Here is a 16060-nt window from a genome sequence, read left to right on the forward strand (position 1 = left end):
AAACCAGAGTACTACATAAATATTCCTGAAGATGACTGGGGGATCATCTATAAGGACTATTTTCTGAAAAATACCCAAGTGAATACAAAGAACATGTAGTGTATTCATTCTTTGCAAGTTATATTGTTTCCCCAAGTGGTTTTCTTCATTACAAGGAAAAACACACACAGACACGCACACCCCCCTAAAATTTGCCGTGCCTGTAAAAAATATAGAAAAGATTTACTGTCTGCTTTTTGAGCACACTAACAAGAAATGTACGTCTTTATTGTAATTTTACCCCCGGTTGAAATATGTCAATTATTTTGAAAAATATTTCTAATACTACCAATATTCCTCTGAAATGCATGTAAAGATGTCTGTGTATAACTTAACAATTGGACAACTGGGTCATAAATATGATATTCAGTCTTATCAAGATTGTATTTTAGTGTCGAGTGATTTCCTAAGTTCCTTATTTATATAATAAATTAACCTCAATGTATCCAATATTTAATTACTTTATATTTTCTCAGTAAGAATCAGGTATAGGCAAGTGCTAAATGTAGGGATGTTATAGACTATAGCACTCTAAAAATGTAATGTTACTTCACATGATAAAATTTTTCAATAGGCTTTTATATCACTAATATAATTTTTTTCAATAATTTATGCCTAAAAAGAATATTTTATCAGCATGTGTATATTGTCTATATAAAGAGCAAGCCTCTCTTAAAGCATCTTGTGTATCACAGAAGTAGAGGAGGTGTTATTTTTCAGTGGTTGGATGTATAGTCAATACATTACAAGATTTAAGTTGATAAAACCTTTTATATGCTAAAAGCTCAATGTGCCCACTTGTACATAGGTTCACTGTGGCTTGAGCTTCTTGTACATTTTCAAAGGAAAATGGGTTCTGTTACTCTTCATCTACAGGCAAATTTCAGCTAAATATAATCACAGGGATCAAGAAAACAATCCAATCTGTTCCTGAGTTAACTGTAATAATTCTCACTGAAGGAATCAAATGATTTTGAATGTTTTTTGTAAATACATAATATCTCACCATATTTAAGTGTGTTTAAGTCTGTATTATAACAGATTAAACATGAAAAGGAAAACAGTGAAATTCTGTTCCTTTATTTTAAGTGGTATATAGAATCCTGCAAGCCAGTTTTACTTCTCGGCATTTTTCAACTACTTTTAAATATTATACCTTACAAGTTCATGGTTTTTAAAAGTTTAGAGTTTTTAGCATGTATTGTCTAATTTAATCCTCATGGCAACCTTGTATAGTGCTATGTTTATCTGCAATAATTTGGTTTAAAGGAAAGGAAGCTTCACATAACCTACTTATTATTATCATGAGTCATGGAATCTAATTACAAGAAAGTCAGTCAGATCCCTGGTCATCTGGTGTTCCTCTGGGCTTGGGTTTGCATCACACTTATGCATCTGTCTCATTCTTCTTTCTGTTGGTACTTAGATAGGTATCCCTATAAGACACTTGACTCCAGCTTCACTATAATAGCAACTTCTTTTAGTTTTGTGTTTTGGAGGCACTGACCCTGTCCCAAACTCTACATGTCAAACTCTAGTGTCAACTAGGATCAGTTCCTGTATCATAAATCCAGTTCCCAGGAGAGAGAACCTGATTGGCTCAGCTTTGGGCAATTATCTTCAGCTTACATTCCTCCTCTGAATTAGTCTTACACGTTCAATTGCCAATTGCACACCTCCACTTTGATGTCTAATAAGCTTAAAAATGTAAAATGTCCATAGTCAAATGCCTGGTTTTTCTTGGGGTCATGTTTGATTTATCTCTGTTCTCGACACATGTTTTTGACGGCCACCTCCAACCATCTCCTTCCTACGCACCCATATCCAGTCCAATAACAAATCCATTTAGCTCTACTGCTCAATAACATCCAAATGTGATGGCTGCTCAGTCATTCAATCACTATCATCCAAGTCAAACCGCCATGTTCTCTTGCCTGGATTATTCACGCTCTGCATCTGTCCATGCTTCCTACAGTCTATACTCCATAAAGAAAGCAGGATCATCTTTCAAAAATTTGTCAGATCATGTCATTTCTCTGGTCAGGTTTCCTGTCTCACTTCTATTAAAATCAAAATTATTCACAGTGTTCTACAAGGTTCTGTATTATCTGTACCCCACCTATTACCTTTCTGACCATAAAACCTTTTACCTTGTTTACTTGGCTCCAGCCACACTAACTGTATGCTGTTCCTCACACGTGTCGGGTACACTCTCAACTGTGTGGTTCTTCCTCCTGACTTAAATGTTCTTCCCTGAGATGTCTGTGTGACTCACTCTCTTGCTTCCTTCAAGTCTTTACTTAAAAGTCATCTTCTCAGTGAGGACTTTCCTGACCACCATATTTAAAACTGCAATATGGAGGTTCCTTAAAAAATTAAAAATAGAACTACCATATGACCCAGCAATCCCACTATTGGGCATATACCCTGAGGAAACCGTAATTCAAAAAGAGACATGTACCACAATGTTCATTGCAGCTCTTTTTACAGAGCCAGAACATGGAAGCAACCTAAGTGTCCGAATGGATAAAGATGTGGCACATATATACAATGCAATATTACTCAGCCATAAAAAGGAATGAAATTGAGCTATTTGTAGTGAGGTGGTTGGACCTAGAGTCTATCATACAGAGTGAAGTAGGTCAGAAAGAGAAAAACAAATACTATATGCTAGCACATATATATGGAATCTAAAAAAAAAAAAGGTTCTGAAGAACCTAGGGGCAGGACAGGAATAAAGATTCAGACACAGAGAATGGACTTGAGGATGCGGGGAGGGGGAAGGGTAAGCTGGGACGAAGTGAGAGAGTGGCATGGACATATATACACTACCAAACGTAAAATAGATAGCTAGTGGGAAGCAGTCGCATAGCACAGGGAGATCAGCTCGGTGCTTTGTGACCACCTAGAGGGGTGGGATAGGGAGGGTGGGAGGGAGACACAAGAGGGAGGGGATATGGGGATATATGTATACGTATAGCTGATTCACTTTGTTATACAGCAGCAACTAACACACCACTGTAAAGCAAGTATACTCCAATAAAGATGTTAAAAAAAAACAACCCAAACTGCAATTTCTCTCCCAACATTCCTAACCTTGCTTCATGCTTTAAATTTCTCCATAGCACTTATCCTTATCTGACGTTGTATATATTTTTCTATGTGTTTATTTTCTCTATCTTGACACCTCACCTGACTGTAAGCTCTGTGAACACATGTATCTTTGCCAGCTTTGTGTTAAAATATTGCCTGGTAAATAAATGTTTGTTGAATGGTTATACTGGCCACCTCAGGTCCCATCAATGGAGACTTACACAGTGGGAGACTATGGTAAGAGCAGGTTTACAATGATGGGGGTGTCAGGGCAGAAGAAAATAATTAGTATCTCTCATAAAGGCATACAATGTTACCTTTTTCCAAAATAAAAGAAGCAATGCTCAATACTGCTCGGTGACTTGCTCAGGGTTATATACCTAATTAGTGGTAGGAAGAGAATTAAGTACTGCATAATCTAGTTTGTAACTCTGTCAGTGGTCACGTAGCCAAGCTTCACATGACCTGAGGTATGTTAGTAAAGAGTTCCAAGTTATCTCATTATATATAGTTCGAAATTGATTTGGTAATTGGAAAATTACTGGATTCTCATTCAATTATGTCTTGGTGACTTACCTCCCAGCGGACTATTTAAGGTCATATACATTATCTCTCTGCTTAATGACACTATTACACAAATTTGGGCCAAATTGAGCCATGATATGTCTTCATGACCTCAGGTCTGTAGTTTTTCTCTTCATTTTAGAAGTTTAAAAACATACACCATATGAGCCTTTCAACTTAAATTCTCCTGAAGTTTCAATTTCAGCTGCCATGTTTTTTAAATTTTGTGGTATTCAAAGAGCCTATTTCATGTCTGGTGCTCTGTTGTCATTGATATTGATAGGGTGAGGCTGTCAGGTTGGGGACATTTACTATAGGGGGCATTTCTCATGAAAATAATGAGAGTTACTTTTGGAAAAGTATATATAATTTAAAAAAATCTATAATACCAGTGGACTCACAGACTTGTGAATGGATTAATCTCAGAACAAATTTTTAAAAAATATTTATAGCTGTATTACAGAAAGCAGACTGACACTTTAAAGAAACTAAGTTAAGATAAAAGGAAACTTTAATTGCACCAGGACCAAATGAGTCCCAGAAGAATTGATCCAAACTGCTAAAATTTAGGGAAAATAAAGTTAACTGAAAATTAGATTGAAGATTTGAATTATATCTTAAAAAATACATTGTCTTATGCTCAGTTTTTTCAGTTCAGTGATTCACAACTGCTCTGCCAAATTTCTCTCTCATAAGAAAACATCACTAATATAAATGAGCCATATTTCAGGCAGAAAATATTATTTTTCTATTCTTAAGAACATATTTTATTTTTATATCAATGGCTCTATCAAAGAGTTAGAAGGAAAATTGTATTGCCCTAAAAATGAAGGCATAATTTTTTTATATATGTATAGATAGGTATGCTGGTTAGAGCCATTGATTTTCATAACGTATTGAGGAAACTACTTATAAACTTTCCTTTACCAAATTTCAAGGTCAGATTGAAGAGAGGCTTGTCAATTTATATTACAGTGAAAAAAAGTCTCTGTTCTCATTTTAAAGCACTATGTGTTTCAAACTGAGAATTTATTACAGAACATATTTGGGACAGTAGTAGATTAAAAGTTAAGGTATCTTTCTCTTCTTTCTTAGGAGCTGAAATTTAATTTCCCAGCTAATTTTATCTTAATTTTCTTTCTTCCTTCCAATCCTCACCCCAGGAAGAAAGGAAGGAAGAAGGGAAGAGAAAGACATGGTAATCAAGAAAGGCAGAGCCCATGCTTACTTATAGATTTTAAACTTTGAGAAGCTTAGAACTGATGATAAAATATAGAACTACCATGTTAATATCTTACATAAAACAGCAACTATCCTATTGTCATGCCTTGACTTATATAAAATTGGTCTTATTAGATTTTTTCTAGGAATTTTTTGAATAAAGTTTTTATTTTGAGGTAATTAAATATTCACCTGTAGGGCTTCCCTGGTGGCGCAGTGGTTGAGAGTCTGCCTGCCGATGCAGGGGACGCGGGTTCGTGCCCCAGTCTGGGAGGATCCCACATGCCGTGGGGTGGCTGGGCCCGTGAGCCATGGCCGCTGGGCCTGTGCGTCCAGAGCCTGTGCTCCGCAACGGGAGAGGCCACAACAGTGAAAGGCCCGCGTACCGCAAAAAAAAAAAAAAAAAAAAAAAAAATTCACCCGTAATGGTGAGAAATAATACAGGTAATATAGTATACCCTCCACCCAGTTTCCCCCAGTGGTAACATCTTGCATAACTATAGTACAATATTACAACTAAAATATTGATATTGATACAATCCATCAGCCTTATTCATATTTCACCAGTTTTACATGCACTCATTTGTATGTGTGTCTACGTGTGTATATTTAATCAGTGCATTTATCACATGCATAGATTCATGTGACCACCAAGATAGTCAAGAGAGAACAGTTCTTTAAAAGGATCCTTTGTGCCACCCTATTATAGCCAGCCATTTCCCTCTTGCACACCACCCTAACTCTTGGCAAATACTAATTTGTTCTCCATCTCTATAATTTTATCATTTCAAGAATATTATATAAATGGAATCATATAGTATGTAATCTTTTGAGATTGGCTTTTTCTTTATTCAGCATAATTATCTGAAGAACCATCCAAGTTGTTCTATGGCCAAGTAGAATCCATGGTGCTATGGACTGAATTGTGTCCCCCACCAAATTTTTATGTTGAAGCTCTAACCCCAGGGAGACTATATCTATAAATATGGTCTTTATGAGAGCATTAAGGTTAAATTAGGTTATGATGGTAGGGCTGTAATTCAGTAGGTCTGTGGCCTTATAAGAAAAGGAAGGGACAGAGAGATCTCTTTTTGTTTCTGCCATGGTGCCACAGTGAGAAGGCAGCCAGGAAGAGAGGTCTCACCAGAACCAGCCAGGCGGGCACCCTGAGCACAGCCTTCAGAATTGTGAGAAAATAATTTCTGTTGTTTAAGCCACTCAGCCTGCAGTGTTTTGTTATGGCAGCCCAAGCTGCTTAATGCACATGGTATGGATATATCAGATTGTTTAACCCAGGGCCTCTGGTTGCTTCCAGTTTCCTAATGGCTAATGATGCTGAATATCTTTTCACGTGGGCCTTACTAGATTTTTTAAAACCATATTGAGCTATATTTAAAAAGCCTTATGGATTTTTTTTCAAAGACATGCACTCAACAACTAAAATTTTTACTCCTTAAAGTTCATTTTTTTATCCATGAAGCTCCGTGAAATTAAAATCTAAATTTTTTAGGCTCATAGAAAATAGAATAGATACTTGAAATTATTAATGTCATCAATCATTTTTATTTGGCTTTGGAATCACTTTTTATATGTATTTGAAAATATGTTATCAGTATAACAGTTTAGCTCAAGCATTTGCCATTCTGTAAAGTTTTCTCCTTAGGAGGTCCGATCCTGCAAAGGGAAAATAGCTTTTTAGGCTGGCACTCAGCATCTGCATTAGGAACGGACCTTTTTCTCAGACAGTCCCAAGAAATCTTGGCTTTTAAATTGTGGCTTTGACTTTCAAATGTCTTCCTAGCTACCTGAAAAGTAAGTGTTAATAGCAGCCATAATAATTAGTTGCATAGAAGTAAGCTGTAATTAATTATTAAATAATCAACAATTAATAAGCAAATGAGTATTCAAGTAGAATATATGCTGCCAATAAGGGAAATTGATAACCGCAACCTTAATTAAAGAGAATAATCTAAATACTGTCAACTTCAAGGAAATACTTTCCAAATAAGCTGCACACTGGATAATTAGGAGTTGGTAATGATAAGAGATTTTCCCTCACTAATCTCATTTTGCTTACCTCCTTTTATGTGCTAAGCCTAATGTAAAACAATGTCCTAGAACATAAGTGAAAAGAACTGCTTTTCTTCAGTTTTGGGGGGAATGCTATTTCATTCTGACTCAGAAGCAAAGTCTTATCAGATGAAAATAAAACATAAATTTAAAGTCTACCATTTCATATTTCTAATAGTAACGTAGGGGAATGGTGCATGTTCTCTCTAGCAGTATAGACTTCTAGAGGCAGGAATTAAGGCAGCAAGTCCATTAAAGTTTCTAATACATTTAGGGTGTAACCATAGTATATCTACCACAGTCACTGATATTTTGAAGGTAACATTTCATAGAAGAATTGAGCATTTCTGAGCACTGTTTTTGATATCTGAGGGACAGTGGTACATATTTTAAATATTACTGTCCCTTCTTTATTGTGCTCTGTAGACTCTCTTGGAAGAAGCCCAATCTAACCCAGAATTCTCCATCCCATTTTAATTTTGCCTCGATGTTTATGTTATCTCAGAATTGGAAATATCTCTCATTTGTGTGTGAATTGACTAAACAATGACAACAACAAAATAACTAATACTTATGGATAGCCTAACATGGCCCTGGGGTCTGCTTTTAGTCCTTTTCACATGGTAGATTAATCCTTTGATCCTCAGAGCCACCTTTGAGAAACATTCTGTGGATGTAGAAATTGAGACTTAGAGTCTTTGCTGAAGGTCACAGAGTAAAGATGTCAAGATTTAAACCCAAGCTTATCTGATTCTAGAGCAAAGGTGTTCCTCATTTTGTCATATTAGTTCTTCACAGTACTTCAGAAACAAGACTCTAAATTAAATATTAATAGGAAAGTATTCATTGAGTACTGTAGATTCAGCATGTAAATAACCTCAGGGAGAAATTAATTCTAGAGCATATTTCATCACCAACCAGTAGGTACATAGAGTCTGTCAAATTAAAACTAAGTGGTCAAATTACTTTTCTTTTGAAGTTTTATCATGTTATCCATTTAAAATTGTCCTTGTTGCTTTATAATAAAAAGGGGCTTTTTTCTTCTCAACAACAATTAACCTGTAGTTTTAGCAGCTGCCGGCACTTTAAATGTCCAGCTGTTTGTAGTGATTTATTAAATTTTTTTACAAGTGACTGCAGTATCAGTCATTTTCCTTAAAGTGTTTATAAAAGACCATAATCTTACTTTAAAAATGTTTGTTATTTCAAATACCAAATTTTCTATTATGAAGTCATTTAACAGTGCTATCCATTTTCAATCAATTCAGTATGCTCTTTTGACTTAGCTTTCAAATTGGAAAGGATTCCTTTTAAATATCCTTCTCTGTTCTTTAGACAAAAGTCGCTATTTAGTTAACAGCTACGTGGGGGTTTTGCCAAAATAGTCTATAGAGCCTAAAAATATAAAGTGAGCTACTACTCATTTTTAAACCTTGGTTATTCAGTTCTTTACTCTCAGCTAGTACCTTTAATTCTCTCTCTCTGTTGGCTCCTTTAAGTGTATAGATATATTCAGGTTTTACTCATCTTGAAAAATAAAAATATAAATAAATGGACGAATAACCCTTCCTTAAAGCTATGTCCTTCCAAAGCTTCTATCATAGCTCCCTCATTGCTAATTAGCCTTAAAGGGAAAGCTACTTCTCCTCCTTGTCAATCCCCATTCATTTTTCAAGCCCTTGCAGTCTGGCTCTGCTCCCTGACCCCGAGGCCACCTCAGTATCGCCATGGTCAGTGGACAATTTAAGTCCTCATCTTACCCAACATTCTCTAGTACTCAGTACTGAGGACTGTTTTCTATACTTGATACTGACATCTTTTCCCTTTTAAAAATTTCAAGCTGAAAATTTATTTTAATTTCTATTTGTGGAAAGAGAGGGAGAGAGAAAGAGACACAGTCATGCGTGTGTGTGTCTGTGTGTTGGGGTCATTATATGAAATAGGTTTTTTTTAATCTTCATGTTATTAACTAGTAAACACTATCTGCCTAGGACTTTATTACATCATTTTTGATTCTTAAGTTCTTATTTCTATAAAGTGGCTGTGAGGGTTTGTGCGGGTAACCCAAAGTAACAAATAATCTACTTACTAATTTAAAGAGGCTGAATACCACTTGATGTGTAAGTCAAGATTGCTTGCCCTTTTATTTAAACACATGTCAATAGTTTTGCTCTTTAGATATACGAAATTAAGTTGAGGTCAGGGCACTCTATAAAACAGAACAGGAAGAAAGACTGAAGGGTTTAGTAAAATTTTGCACTTTAACAAGGGCTTGGGAAGAGCCAGATCTGAGCTGGGAATGCTGTTGAGGCAGATAGTAAAGAGGAAGCAAATCTTTCGTTCAATTTTAAATTTCTGGATTTGTAACACTTTTTTGGCATAAATCAATTTGATATCTAATTCACAGATACTGTTGGACAGCACAAAAATTGAAGCCAGGGTAGATGGAAATTAAATCTAGTATTTCTTTTTTTCTTCATAGTAACTGTATCTTTTTTACAAAGGTCAGTAATTGCAATTTCATTTTGAGACTATAATATAGAAGGTAAAAAACTCAAATGAAATCTACAAATGTCACTTTCCCTGTTCATGTTTTGCCTCAACGTCTTGGAAAGTGAGAAATATTATGGTTTTTGAAAATCATTTGGATGATTTTGGTCTAATGGTGTCCAGTATATTTAAGCACCCACTGGTGAATTATTTATCTCAAAGAAAATCATAGTCAGAACTCTAGTACGTGAAATAAATATAAAAACTATTCCATTACGTGTATAGTAAATGTGGACTGTCCTAAGTGCTTTGTACATATTATCACATTTAATCATCAAAACAACCTAATATGGTAAGAATTATTATGATGCCTAACTAATAGGCTAGAAATTTGAAGCTTAAAGGAATTAAGCATGTAATAACTAAGGATCCATAGATAATAAGTAGTAGATTTAGGTTTAATTCCAAACAATACTGCTAATGTAAGAAGATAAATGTACGTATCCTTGCAATGATGAGGGAACTGAAGCAAGACCTTGGATGCCACTGGCCAGATCTGCCTTTTGACCCTCACAGTATTTCCTAAGGAAATTCTAAGGACCCTCATCTCTAGCGTATTAAAAAAAATCTGAATTTTCCATTCCACATGGTTGACTAAGTACTCCTCTCCCTACCGAACATCAATTAAAATTATTTTAAAGGAAGACAAAAGACATAAACATACCGCAACCATCATTCACCCACTTGCTCAGACCACAACTAAAAGAGCATCTTTGCTGCTCCTCTTGCCTTTACACGGTCATATCTGATCCATCAACAAGTTCAGTGTTTTTCTATCATCACATATATCCTGAGTATTATAACTGCTTATAACATTCCCTGCTACCACCTTAGGCTAAACCACAGTAATGTTTTTCACAAGCTATTTCAATGACCTCCTGAATGGTATTCCTGCTTTTACTCTTGCCTCCTCTAGTTAATTCTTTAAACCTAGAATGGTCTTTAAAAAAATATGTCTTAACATTTCTTTCTCCTGCTCGAAACAGTCCAATGGTTTTTCATCACATTGAGAGTAAAATTTTTCAGTCTCTACACGATCTGACACCAACTTGACCTTACCTCCTACCTTCTTCCTTTTATTCACTCTATTCCAAGTATCCTGGCCTGCTCTCTGTTCCACACAAGCCTATCCTACCCTCACAAGCCTTTGCACTTGACATTCCTTCTTTCTGGAACATCTGCATAGCTCACTTCGTCACTTCTTTCAGGCTTCTGCTCAATTATTTCCTCCTCAGAAGGTTTTCCTGACTCTTTTCTCTAATGTAACTCAGCTCCCTTGCCAACCCCTTGTTCTCTCTCTCTCTTTTTTTTCTATAGCACTTCTGTGCTAGTAATTTTCTTCGCTTCCTCCTCCCCTAAATCCATTTTCTGATCTCTTCTGCTGATTCTGTGTCTCTTGAGGCTGACCTTTGTGGATTGCCTCCTCTGGGTTTCATTGCCCCTTGGCCACTGGTTGAGATTGGCCAAGGAGAGCACTGGCAGATCAAAGGGTAGAAAAAGAGACCAGGGTGTTTGCTATTCCCTTGCTTCCTTTTTTTTTTTTTTGTGGTACGCGGGCCTCTTACTGTTGTGGCCTCTCCCATTGGGGAGCACAGGCTCCGGACGCACAGGCTCAGCGGCCATGGCTCACGGGCACAGTCGCTCCGCAGCATGTGGGATCTTCCCGGACTGGGGCACGAACCGGTGTCCCCTGCGTCGGCAGGCGGACTCTCAACCACTGCGCCACCAGGGAAGCCCGAGGTTTTAATTTATCTGAACTTTTGTTGTATATACAGTGCCTAGAATAATACTTGCACATTTGAAGATGCTCAGTGAGTATCTGGGGAATCAATGAATTGATTTGTTGATATATTTCAAGAAATCCTTGTTCATCTTAACAAAGCCTGTGAAAGAACATAGTTATTTCCAATATTTACAAAACACGATTGCCCATGAGGCTACCAAGAAGTAAGCTTAGAGAAAAGGGGCTTAATGAATTTTACCACAGGTATTTCAAACCTTGTCAAAATAAATTTTCTATTTGATCTGTCATTTTAGAGTTCAAATGGCAAATCAATTCCCACTCAAGTTCAAAGTGAACTTTATATTTTCTATGTTTAAGATGTCGTGTACCTGGTATCTAAAGTGTGGTTTTAAAAAATGTAGATTAATTAAACCACCTCATGTATGTTCCTTTTGAATTGTCAAAAATCTGTTTTTTAATTAAACTTGCTGTGTAGATCACTTTAACAGCTTTTTTTCTGAAAATATCTAATGATGTTGTACCTCTATTGCACACCCCGTGAACTTAAAAAAAATCTAATTTAAAACTCTAAATGTGTGATTTTTATGTGTGAAAAAGAAAAGATTCTTACTTAGGCAAACAATATTCTATTATCCTTAAAATAGACTGCATTATTAATTCAAATGTATAACTGATCAAATTAGAAGAGGGCAATTAAAAATAGTCATCTAGGCAACTATTAATTAGCTTTAAATTTAACTTTCTCTGTACTCCACTTATGTAGAAAGAAACAGGAGTTTGGAGCTAATGCTACGTTATTAGAAGTCAAAACAGTTTTAAAAATATGCCTGAAGGCGTATTTTTCAAGTTTAGTCTGAGTATTCTGGGGAAATGATTACTTAAATCTGGATCTTCAAATATTCGAATTAGCAGAAACTCCAAGTTTCTCCATCTAGATGTCACTGTCCTTATAAACAGTTTTGCACTTTAGAATTGTCGCCAAAATGTAACCCCTTCTAGAGAAGAAGGTTTGTTTTTATCTTCATCTTTATCTTTAATTGCAGTGGTTCTCAAAGTGTGGTTCCTGAATCAGCAACATCAGCGTCACCTGGGAGAGCATTAGAAATGCAGATTCTTGGGCCCCACTCAGCTCTACTGAATCAGACACTCTGGGCCTGGGGCCCTACAGTAGGTATTTGCTAAGCCCTCCAGGTGACTCTGAAGCATGCTTAAGTTCAAAGAGCACTACACTAGCCCAGTGAATTGCCTACATTTCACAGTATCTTCTACTCATTAACTGAGCAGAATTAAACCAAAATGAGAAATGAGGAAAATCAGGTAAACTGAGTGTCTTTCTGAAAGTTAGTTGCCTGAGATATAGCTGCACATTTTTAAAGTATCTAAATTTCCACAGATTTCCAATTTACTAATAAGGAAACTGGGTAATAGGGTGCTCCATTTGGGGAAAATTAGTAAAGGAGAATCTCTAACCTGGCAAAATGTTTGCACATTCAATTTACAGTTTTGTTCTTCCTTTTTATCTGTGTCTATCAAGTTTATATTGAACATAGTACCGAACAGTGTATCATGAGGTCAAAATAATGATTTTATTGCCCCTTTTAAAGACATAAATATGTTTTCCTCAATACTGAAAAAATAGTACTGACCCTCAATCAATAGATGTTTTCTTTATGATGGATTTGTTCTCATCCATCTAAAGAGTCCCTGTAGCTGCTGAGAGCACTCAATCAAAGACCTATTAGGGATTCCTCAGGGCACCCAGCTGATACCTTCATTCAAATAAGTACTTAGTACGTGCCCACAGGGTACTTAATTACTGCCAGATACTGAACAGGATACAAAGGAAAGCAAGGCAATTCTCTGTCCTCCAGGATTTTATAATTTAGCCAGGAATTAAAAGGAAAGGAAAGGGACTAAACATTCATCTCATACTATGACGTGCCAGGCACTGAACAGAGCAGGAGACATAAACTATATCAGTTAGTCCATGTAACCGCTCAGGGAAGTGGCATTATTCTCAGTTTACAAAAAAGAACACATTAGTCTGAGGGATGCTGAAAATCTGTTCAAATTCATCAGATAAGGAAGTGATGGAGGTGAAATATAAAATCAAAACTGATTTTTAAGACCATGTTGTTTCCCCTGTACCACTTTTCATATAAAATATAAGCAGCAGTTCCTAGATGTATACAATAAGTGCCTAAATGCATGATGTACATTACTTGCCAGGGGTAGAATTACAAAAGGAGTAGTCGTTGTGGTTGGGGAAGTGAAGACTTCCCAATAAAAGTGCAACACAGATGTTCATTGAAAGAAAAAGGGTCGTGGCTTGAATAGGAGAAAAAAGGGTTAAAAGTATTCCAGAAGGGAGACACTGTTAAACAGAAATGAATAGTCAGGAATGAAAAACGCAAGTTCTGATAGAGTGAGGAAATCAACCCAGCACGTTTTAGGTGCCCAGTAAAAGGTATAGAATGGCTTTGCTTGGCTCCAGCTGTGTATGAAAGCACACACTGTAACAATTAAAGGATAGGACTGAACAGCCTCACTTAGATTCACTTAAGTGGTATATCTGCTATGTCCTTGTACATTTGGCCAAGGGTTTGAGGTCCCTACTTCTTTTGGCTTTAACTTTCGGTATGCATTATCTTTCATCATGTAAGTGATAATTATTCTCTTCTCTGTAGCCAACAGGATCCATTCACCTTAGTCATATTATCTCGCAAAGAAAACCCCACAGGTGCATTTCCATAATTTTCTCAAGTCCTTGGAGCTGAACGTATTCCTAAAAATATCAAGTCTCCTAGGTACTTGCTTGCAGATACATATGCCAGAAAAACTCAGTTTTACCTTGAGAAATATAGTTTTCATTCAACTTAGTGTTAAAGAAATATTCTTAGATAATTATAGGAAGTAAAGCATTTCTGAAGAAAAGATTCATTTGATTGTCTATCCTATTAACTTCAGTAGATTTCTGTATGCCTCTGTATTTATTTTGAATCAAAGTCCCCATGTAGAAGTAGGAGATTTCAAGGAGAAATTTCAAAAGAGTCTTTGTTTTGCCCTTTATAAAGCCCTGTCTGTGTAAGAAATATTTTTGTCATTTGGTCACTGTGAGTTTCAAAAGATCTCCTTTGACAGAATTGTCAAAGTTCCTCAAAGGTCTTTGATCTACTATTGGGAATGTCATTGTTCCCAAAGAAGGTAATAAAAGCAGCAAGAAAATAATAAACATTCTCTTTAGGATATCACAGTTATAATTGACTACAGACACTCAAGTCAACTTTTAATCTACAGACACATGACAAGGTCAGCCACAGAAGACTTGATAATGCTTTACTTTCATATAATGAGAGATATAGTTAAGATTTGGAATACAAACATGATGTATGGTACTTTGAAAAGATTGGAATGTAAATATGAAGTATGGTACTTTGAAAAGTTAACAGATAAGAAGTGATGTCAGCATCATGGTGGCATGAGTGGTTCCCTTTTTCTCTCCTCTTTGATTTACAGCAAAGTGGACATCCATAAGCAAAAAAAAAAAGTTCTCTGCCCAGCATACCAGAACACCTGAAAGATTCATCCATCTATGCACCCAAAAGTGGGTAGATTGGACCCCACGGAGGTTGCTTCAGAGAAAGGGAGGTGTTGGCAGAGGCAGTGATGGTGGAGGAGGTAGAAGCCAGTCCAGCAGTGAGCCAGCATGACCTTTCTGGCAGAGGAGGTGGAGGGTGAATTGTAGATCTGCCTGGCCACTTGTGCTGCAGCTGGAGGACCAGTTTCTCTGAAGAGAGACTTCACTGACTAAGGGGAAGGAAAGGAAAGGAAAATGGGCAGAAAAAGGGAACTGAAGGAAAGTGTTTCCTGTTGTCTGGCCTAGGCAGGTGAGAAAACTGCCCATGGACCTCTGGGAGCCACCCCCCACCAACTTGAAGATTCCCCTACAGGGGTGTGAGCAAACCCAAAGCCCCAAGTGTGAAGTGCACACATCCCCCTACTCTGCCTCCACCCTTTGCTTGTTTGTTTCTTTTCTTTTCTTTTTTGCATTTATTTATTTATTTTTTAACATCTTTATTGGAGTATAGTTGCTTTACAGTGTTGTGTTAGTTTCTGCTGTATAACAAAGGGAATCAGTTACACGTATACATATATCCCCATATCCCCTCCCTCTTGCGTCTCCCCCCACCCCACCCTCCCTATCCCACTCCTCTAGGTGGTCACAGAGCACTGAGCTGATCTCCCTGTGATATGTGGCTGCTTCCCACTAGCTATCTATTTTACGTTTGGTAGTGTATATATGTCCATGCCACTCTCTCACTTCATCCCAGCTTCCCCTTCTCCTTCCCCTTCCCAGTGTCCTCAAGTCCATTCTCTATGTCTGCATCTTTATTCCTCTCTTGCCCCTAGGTTCATCAGAACCATTTTTTTTTTTAGATTCCATATATATATGTTAGCATATGGTATTTATTTTTCCCTTTCTGACTTACTTCACTTGTATGACAGACTCTAGGTCCATCCACCTCACTGCAAATAGCTCAGTTTCATTTCTTTTTATGGCTGAGTAATATTCCATTGTATATATGTGCCACATTTTCTTATCCATTCATCTGTCAATGGACATTTAGTTTGCTTCCATGTCCTGACTATTGTAAATAGAGCTGCAATGAACATTTTGGTACTTGACTCTTTTTGAATTATGGTTTTCTTAGGGTATATGCCCAGTAGTGGGATTGCTGGGTCATATGGTAGTCCTATTTTTAGTTTTTTAAGGAACCT

General features: G+C 36.7%; 1 protein-coding gene across 2 annotated transcripts in view; it reads left to right on the top strand.

The window, feature by feature from the left end:
• The window catches only part of GRID2 (glutamate ionotropic receptor delta type subunit 2), a 1355616-nt gene that overhangs the window by 775675 nt on the left and 563881 nt on the right, over positions 1 to 16060 (top strand). The gene's annotated exons all lie outside the window — the stretch shown is intronic.

Source organism: Monodon monoceros, unplaced genomic scaffold (genome assembly GCF_005190385.1).
Source record: "Monodon monoceros isolate NGI ecotype Baffin Bay Population unplaced genomic scaffold, NGI_Narwhal_1 Super_Scaffold_20, whole genome shotgun sequence".
NCBI lineage: Eukaryota > Metazoa > Chordata > Mammalia > Artiodactyla > Monodontidae > Monodon > Monodon monoceros.